The sequence below is a fragment of the Thalassophryne amazonica genome, unplaced genomic scaffold (assembly GCF_902500255.1).
Source record: "Thalassophryne amazonica unplaced genomic scaffold, fThaAma1.1, whole genome shotgun sequence".
Classification (NCBI taxonomy): Eukaryota; Metazoa; Chordata; class Actinopteri; order Batrachoidiformes; family Batrachoididae; genus Thalassophryne; species Thalassophryne amazonica.
The window spans coordinates 57572-65253 of record NW_022986349.1 but is presented as its reverse complement, the minus strand read 5'-3'; positions in this window follow the sequence as shown (position 1 = coordinate 65253).

Sequence of the window (7682 nt, the reverse complement as noted above, 5' to 3'; positions counted from 1 at the left end):
ATCAGCAATCCTTTGAGTTATATCCTTCTTGTCTCCAGATGTAGATGAATAGGTAGTAGATGAATAGGTTCCTCTGGTCTGTGTCATGGTGTTGTGATGTGTTTGTGTCCTCATACCTTATTGGTCATATCTGTCCAGATCCTCGCTTTAAGAAACACTATTGTTCATATTTGTCCAGCTCCTCGATGTTCCTTATTGCCATGACTTTTGCTTGTTCTGGTGATCCGTTCAGTTTGATGAATATTTTACAGTTTGAAGTCCATGTGTGCTGGATTTTTCCCTGTTTCTTCAAGAAGCGTGCTTTCCTGGCGATGTCGGCATTGTGTTTGGTGAGATGTTCATTGATGAATACGTTTGTCCCTTTCAGTTTTCTTCCTTGTTTTAACAGTGCTGTTTTGTGTTTTCTGTTGATGAATCTCATGATGACGGTTCGTTTATCACCGTCATTTCTCCGGGGCAGAGGGTGGCACGCTTCAATGTTATTTAAATCCATTTCTATACCTTTAGATAGGAGGAAATCAGCAACCTGTTTTTCCACAGAGCTGACCTCCTGTTCACTGGGCTCCCCTCCGCTCTCATCTGTTACCGCCCGTGCGTAGGACCGTGGTTTGATGTGAAGACCTGTGATGATGACGTCGTTGATTCTGGTGTACTGCTCCAATTCAGCCACTCTATTTTCCAGCTGCACCAGATGCCGGTCTTTCTCGGCATTCTGGAGCCGTAATGCCTTCACCTCCTCCACCAGATCCATGATTGATTTCTGTTGCTGCTTCACAACAGAAATCTCCTCTGATAAAAAGTCCAGAGATTTTTTAATATCGTCACCTTCCTCCGCTGTCAGAACCTTCTTAGGCCCCATGGTCGGCTTATGAGCAGCTTGTCGATCGCCGATGTTAACAGCCTGCGTTGTTTGTCACCGGGATGGATCTGCACTTCGCTGGTGCCGCGCGGCCTCGGTGTTTCCGCGCTGATGGATGCGCGGTGGCTGCACTGACATCTGAGATGTGCACTTCAGTGTGGTTAGCAGTCACGCTTTATGCATGATGCGCCAAAAGTCTATCTGAACCGTGCCATGGACCACCTCTGTAAGTGGGCCCAGGCACAGCTGAGCAATTGGACTTTAGGGAGCAAACATGCTCAGCTGCACAACTGGTTATGGTAATTAACACTGTGTATTGCTGCAGTTGCTAATTTAGTCACATTTGCTGCATAAGCAGGATGATTTTAAAAATCAAATAACCTCTTTATTTGTGTGGGTTCACAGGCCCATTGACTATATCCTGACCAAGTTGCTGCCACAGTTGCTCAACATGGATCCTGGGCTCTTTTCACACTGCACAAAGCAGATCAGGGCTACAAGAGACAAGTATGTGTTCAATATCTGTAATTAAATCATGTCTGAGTAACAAGTAATTCCAGTTAAGCTTTAGGCAGCAGCTCAGTTTGTGTTGCGGTGGTGCAGAACAGAACAGCAACATCACCTTTGACACTTTTTGGTGATACAGACAACGGTCAGTATATTCTGCACAACCAACTTTGAACGGATCGGTGAAGATCACAGATTGGTGAAGATCCAGGAACTCTTGGACTTGTTTAGCGGCTAGGCTAATAACAGTACACCGGGCACTATGTGGCATGTCCCTATCGTGCTGCTGCTGCTGTTTTGGGCAGTAAGTGAATCAGTTTGCAACAACCTTCAAGGTGGATCCTTATCAACAGCATGCAATGGGCTTAATTTTGAGTTTTTGTTGTCGCTACAATCCAGTGGCGACGTGCTCCCGAGCGGGTTACCGGAGGAGGTGAGGAGAGAGTACCCGATCATCGGTACGAGAACACGGAGGAAACGGGGCAAACGTGGAGGTGTCCGGCAATGGCTTCGGAAAAGGGGTAATAAACCGCCGCTCCCGTCCATGATTCTGAGTAATGTTCGATCTCTGCCCAGTAAAATGGATGAACTTCGCCTCAACTGTCGCTATAGTCACGCGTACAGGGAGTCCTGCATTGTGGTTTTAACTGAGTCGTGGCTTCGGGAAGATATACCGGACAGTTTAATTTACTTTGAGGGGTTCTCGTGTGTGCATGCAGATAGAACCCTGTCATCTATGTTAAGGAGACGTGGTGTAAACAGTACTCAACTAGAGTGCAAATGTGTGACCCAGACTTGGAGTTACTGTGCGTGTTAACGCGACCATTCTATTTACCCCGCGAAATTGGAAATGTCATAATTATTGCAGCGTATGTTCCATCGAACGGTAACGCAAATAAAGCTGCCAGTCGCTTGGCAGAATGTGTGCACAGTCAGCTGCAACGCACTCCAGGGGCTGCTGTCTTCATACTGGGGGACTTAAACCATTGTCGCCTTGAGCGAGCGCTCCCTGGCTTCCACCAGTATATTAAATGTAAAACACGAAACATCCTGGATAAATGTTTTGGCAACATCAAGAGTGCATTTAGAGCTAAAGCACTCCCACCCCTGGCAAATTCAGATCATGCCACTGTCCACTTGATGCCCACATATAAAACTGTGCTCAAGTCCTCTATGGCACTACACAAGATTGTGTTACAGAGGACTGTGTGGAAACTCTGAGAGGGTGTTTCTCCTGTACGGACTGGAGCATCTTCCACAGCCTGGAGTTGAATGAAGCCACAGAGACTATTACGGATTATATACATTTTTGGGTGGATATTGTGGTGCCAAAAAAAGATATTGTGGTTTTCCCAAACAATAAGAGTCATATAACCAAGGAGGTGAAAGCCAGTATCAACAAAAAGCGAATGGCATTTAGAGACAAAGACAGAGCTGCAGTAGCCCAGGCCCAGAAGGAACTTAATGTTGTGCTGGCCAATGCACGGAAAAGGGAACGGGACCGCTTAGAACATGGGCTTAAGTCCTTGGACAACAAAAAACTCTGGGACTCTATGAAAAGGATGATGGCATGAACATAAACAAACAGCAATTAATTACAAGGAATGATGACGATTTTGCCGACAACTTAAATGATTTTTTCTTGAGATTTAACAGGGAGAATGATGTTGAGTGTGAACCAGTAGCTGATTTGGGGCATGCATCTGAAATGAGTAGCTCTAATATTGATCAGCAATGTATTCAAGCCATTTTTAGTAACGTGTCTTCTACCAAAGCTGCAGGACCGGACGGCCTGTCAGCTTTTTTACTGAAAAACTGTGCACAGGAACTTTCAGAGGCATGGTGCCCTATTTTCCAAATGTCAGCTTTGAGTTGTTCTGTTCCTCTATGCTGGAAGCGGTCGACCATTATACCCATACCAAAAATTTCAGCCCCGGCCACTAATAAAGATTACGGGCCGTGGCTTTAACCAGCATTGTTATGAAATGCTTTGAGAAGGTAATGGTCAATAGACTGAAGTTGGAAGTGTCCAAGTCTCTTGACCCGATGCAATTTGCATATAAGCAGGGACTTGGCACTACAGATGCCATTGTGTGTATGTCACACATGATTTACAAGCACTTAGAGAATGCTGATTGTTACGCACGTGTGTTATTTGCTGATTTCTCGTCAGCCTTTGACACAGTTCGCCCTCATCTTTTAGTCCAAAAACTGAGAGATCTTAATGTTAGCTCCTCCCTTGTTAGGTGGTTTTACTTTTTTTTTAACTAATAGGTCACAGCAAGTTAGAGTAAACAACTCCTTGTCTAAAGCACAATCCTGCAGTACAGGAGTACCTCAAGGGGCTGTAAGCTCTCCCATTCTTTTCACCCTATACACCAATGGCTGTAGGAGCATAAATCCAAGCAACAAAATCTTGAAATTCTCAGATGACACAATTATTGTGAGCTTACTTTCAGCTGGTGAAAGTCCGTCAGTTTATTTAATGAAATTGACTCCTTTCAGTCTTGGTGTGAGGAGCACCACTTGACTCTAAATGGGCTTAAAACCAAAGAAATGGTCTTTGATCCAAAAAGACTCCTGCCCCATGAGTAATCATTGGAGTAAGGGAGATAGAACAGGTGGAGTCAGTGAAATATCTGGGCGTCTATGTGGATAATCTTCTGAGGTGGAATGTGCATGTGGATTTCTTATGTAAGAAATTTTCCCAAAGACTCCACTTCCTCAGAAGACTTAGATTGTTTGGTGTGAGCACCCGAATCATGGCTTGTATTTATAATGCGGTGCTGGAGAGCCTTATTAGATATGGAATAGTGGCCTGGTTTGGCTCACTCACAGTGCAGGGTAAAACCAAAATAGGACAGCTTGTAAAAAACGCAATGAAAATTATAGGACAGAAGGAGTTTCATTCTCTCCAGACAATTTTTGAAACCTCTGTCCTGGCACAAGCCAAAGCCATAACCAGAGAACCCTCCCATCCACTGCACAGTGAATATACTCTGCTACCTTCTGGGAGGCGCTATCGAGCGATCAGGCACCACAGTAACAGGTTTAAACTGTCTTTTGTTCCCATGTCAGTGGTTTTGTTAAATAAGACAAGACAGTTTTTTTTATTTAATTCTTGAATTGTAATTATGTTATTTATGGGGCACGTGCAATATACTGAAGTCACTTTATTTGCAAAGGCATTTTACTTGGGATTGTGCAATATCATAAAATGGTCATATTCCTTTTGTTGAAATTGTGCAGACCAGCTGACTGCTGTAATGTTGTCTGTGTGTTCGGAGGTTAAATGTTGTGAATGTTGTTTATGTGTTAAACAACATTGTGAGACCAAGAGAAATTTCCCCTGTGGGGACAATAAAGTTTAACCTAACCTAAAATAAACGAAGGCAACAATACAACGACAAACAAATAATTACACACAAACATATCTACACGCACACACGAACAACCAATCAGACCACACACACACACACACACACACACACACAAAAAGGTCTATCACTCTCCCATTAATACTACCATACAAAATGAATAAAATGAATTGTTATGAACAAATGGAATCAAAAACAGTTACATATGTTCTTAAGGTGTTGTACAAGGGCACCTTTAAATACAGACAAAGGGGTTATAGAGCGGATAGAGGAAGGAAGGCTGTTCCAATCATAGGGCGCTTTATGTCTAAATGAAAATTTTTCCAGTTTCCTTATTAATTGGTGGGACAACAAAAAAAGATTGAGCTGCATGTGTTGTGTGGGCCGCTGAAGAGGAGGTACTGCTGGCCCACCACCAGAGGGCGCCCTGCCTGAAGTGCGGGCTTCAGGCACGAGAGTGCGCCGGAGCAACCGGCAGTGACAGCCGTCACTCATCAACAAGCACCAGCTGTCACTCATCATCAACCACATCTCCATAAAAGCCGGGAAGCATCTTCACCTCACTGCCGAGAAATCGTCTACCGATCAGGTAAACACTCAGCCGTGGTTTTGTGTCATACAACTTTCTGAACATTGCAGGCGTACCTGTTTGACTGGTCAGCAGCTGGAAGCTGGGAGGAGACGACGTCTTCGCTCCTCGGATAAGTAGTCCTTCAGGCGCTGCACGTTTTTGTTCCTGTGTGACTGTGATTGAGAGGTGGAGGTGTTTCCCACCCTTTCTGACTGTTTGCTGGGTGTTCACGCACCCACCATCACCTGTCTGTTCTTCCTGCCAGCAGTACCCGATCTGACAGCCGGAGGCAGTGGCCACCTGGGGACCCAGCGCTTGGTGGCTCCGGGGTGCTTCAGATCCGGTGGCAGTGGAAAGCGTGTGGGATCCGGCTCTTTTCTGGACGGGCGCTTTCTATCCTCGAGCCTGCCCACACGTCACCGTGACTTATTGACTGTTGATCTCAATTGTGTTGTCTGTTGCTCTGTTGTGCACATTCACAACATTAAATTGTTATATTTTGGCTTATTCCATTGTCCATTCATTTGCGCCCCCTGTTGTGGGTCCGTGTCCCTACACTTTCACAACAGGATTTCTCGGCCAGCGTCATGGATCCCGAGGGGCGTCAACCATCGATTGAACCGCCAATGGAAACACAGGGTGCACAGGCGTCGGCAGGAGGCGTGTTGAGTGAGCTGCAGTACATCTTAACTGCCTTCACTGCTCGGTTGGACTTAGTAACCGAGCAGAACGTTATACTCAATCGGAGGATGGAGGCTCTCACCGCCCAGGTGGAAGCGCGCACTCAGGGCGCTGCTGCAGCACCTCCTCCAGCTGACCGAGCACTAGATACAGACATTCAAGTGGTGATTCAACGAACCCCCTCCCCATCCCCTGAAGCATACATAAGCCCTCCGGAACCGTACGGCGGTTGTGTCGAGACGTGCGCGGACTTCTTAATGCAGTCTTCGCTCGTCTTTGCACAACATCCCGTCATGTACGCGTCAGATGCAAGCCAGGTGGCTTATGTCATTAATTTGCTTCGAGGAGAGGCACGCGCCTGGGCTACGTCGCTCTGGGAGCAAAATTCACGGCTCCTAACGACATATACTTGTGTTTGGTGTTTGATCATCCCAATAGAGGCGAGACCGCTTCGACTGTGCTGCTGTCAATGAGACAGGGACGTCGGAGTGCAGCCGAGTATACAGTCGACTTCCGCATCGCGGCTGCGAGGTCCGGCTGGAATAACGCTGCACTCCGTGCCACCTTCATAAACGGACTGTCTCCGGTCCTGAAGGAGCACCTGCTGGCTAAGGATGAGCCGCGGGATTTTGACGGGCTTGTCGACCTGGTCATATGGTTAGAAGAACACCATCGGGAGCGGGGCGAAGGGCATGGCCGGGCACAAGCCGTCCCTCTTCCTTCCGGGTCCGAAAGGGTGCCGCCGTCCCCACGCTCCACAGGCGGAGAGCTCCTTGGAGCAACAGCTCCCCCTGCTGACGAAGCTATGGACACGAGCAGGGCTAAAGTAAAATCACATGACAGACAACGGAGGCTGGCTCGTGGAGAATGTTTTTTTCTGTAGCTCTAATGAGCACATACAAAGAAACTGCCCCAAGCGGTTAAACTTCAACGCCCGCCCTTAGAGACTGGGTTAAGGGTGGGCCATAACATCCACGCGGGGAGAGCCCGTAGATCCGCATGCATCCCAGTGACGATGCTTTGTGGGGATCTTACCCTTCACGCTCCAGCACTGGTGGACATGGGGTCTGAAGGGAATCTGCTGGACAGCAGATGGGCCAGGGAGGTAGGGCTCCCTCTAGTGGCTCTACCTTCCCCATTGAAGGTACGGGCACTAGATGGCACCCTTCTCCCATTAATCACACACCAAACACCACCTGTGACTTTGGTGGTGTCTGGAAATCACAGGGAGGAGATTGGGTTCTATGTAACACCTTCTACCTCCCGAGTGATTTTGGGATTTCCATGGATGTTAAAGCACAATCCCCGGATTGATTGGCCATCTGGGGTAGTGACGCAGTGGAGCGACACCTGCCACCGGGAATGTTTAGGATCCTTGGTTCCACCCGGTGTGACAGCTAATGAGGAGGTTAAAGTCCCCCCCAATCTGTCGGCGGTGCCGGAGGAGTACCATGATCTTGCTAACGTCTTCAGCAAAGATCTGGCACTCACTCTTCCCCTGCACCGTCCGTATGATTGTGCCATTGATTTGATCCCAGGCGCTGAGTACCCCGTCCAGCAGGTTGTACAACCTCTCTCCTCCTGAGCGCGAATCAATGGAGACCTACATCCGGGACTCCTTAGCTGCCGGGTTGATCCGGAACTCCACCTCCCCGATGGGTGCAGGTTTCTTTTTCGTGGGCAAAAA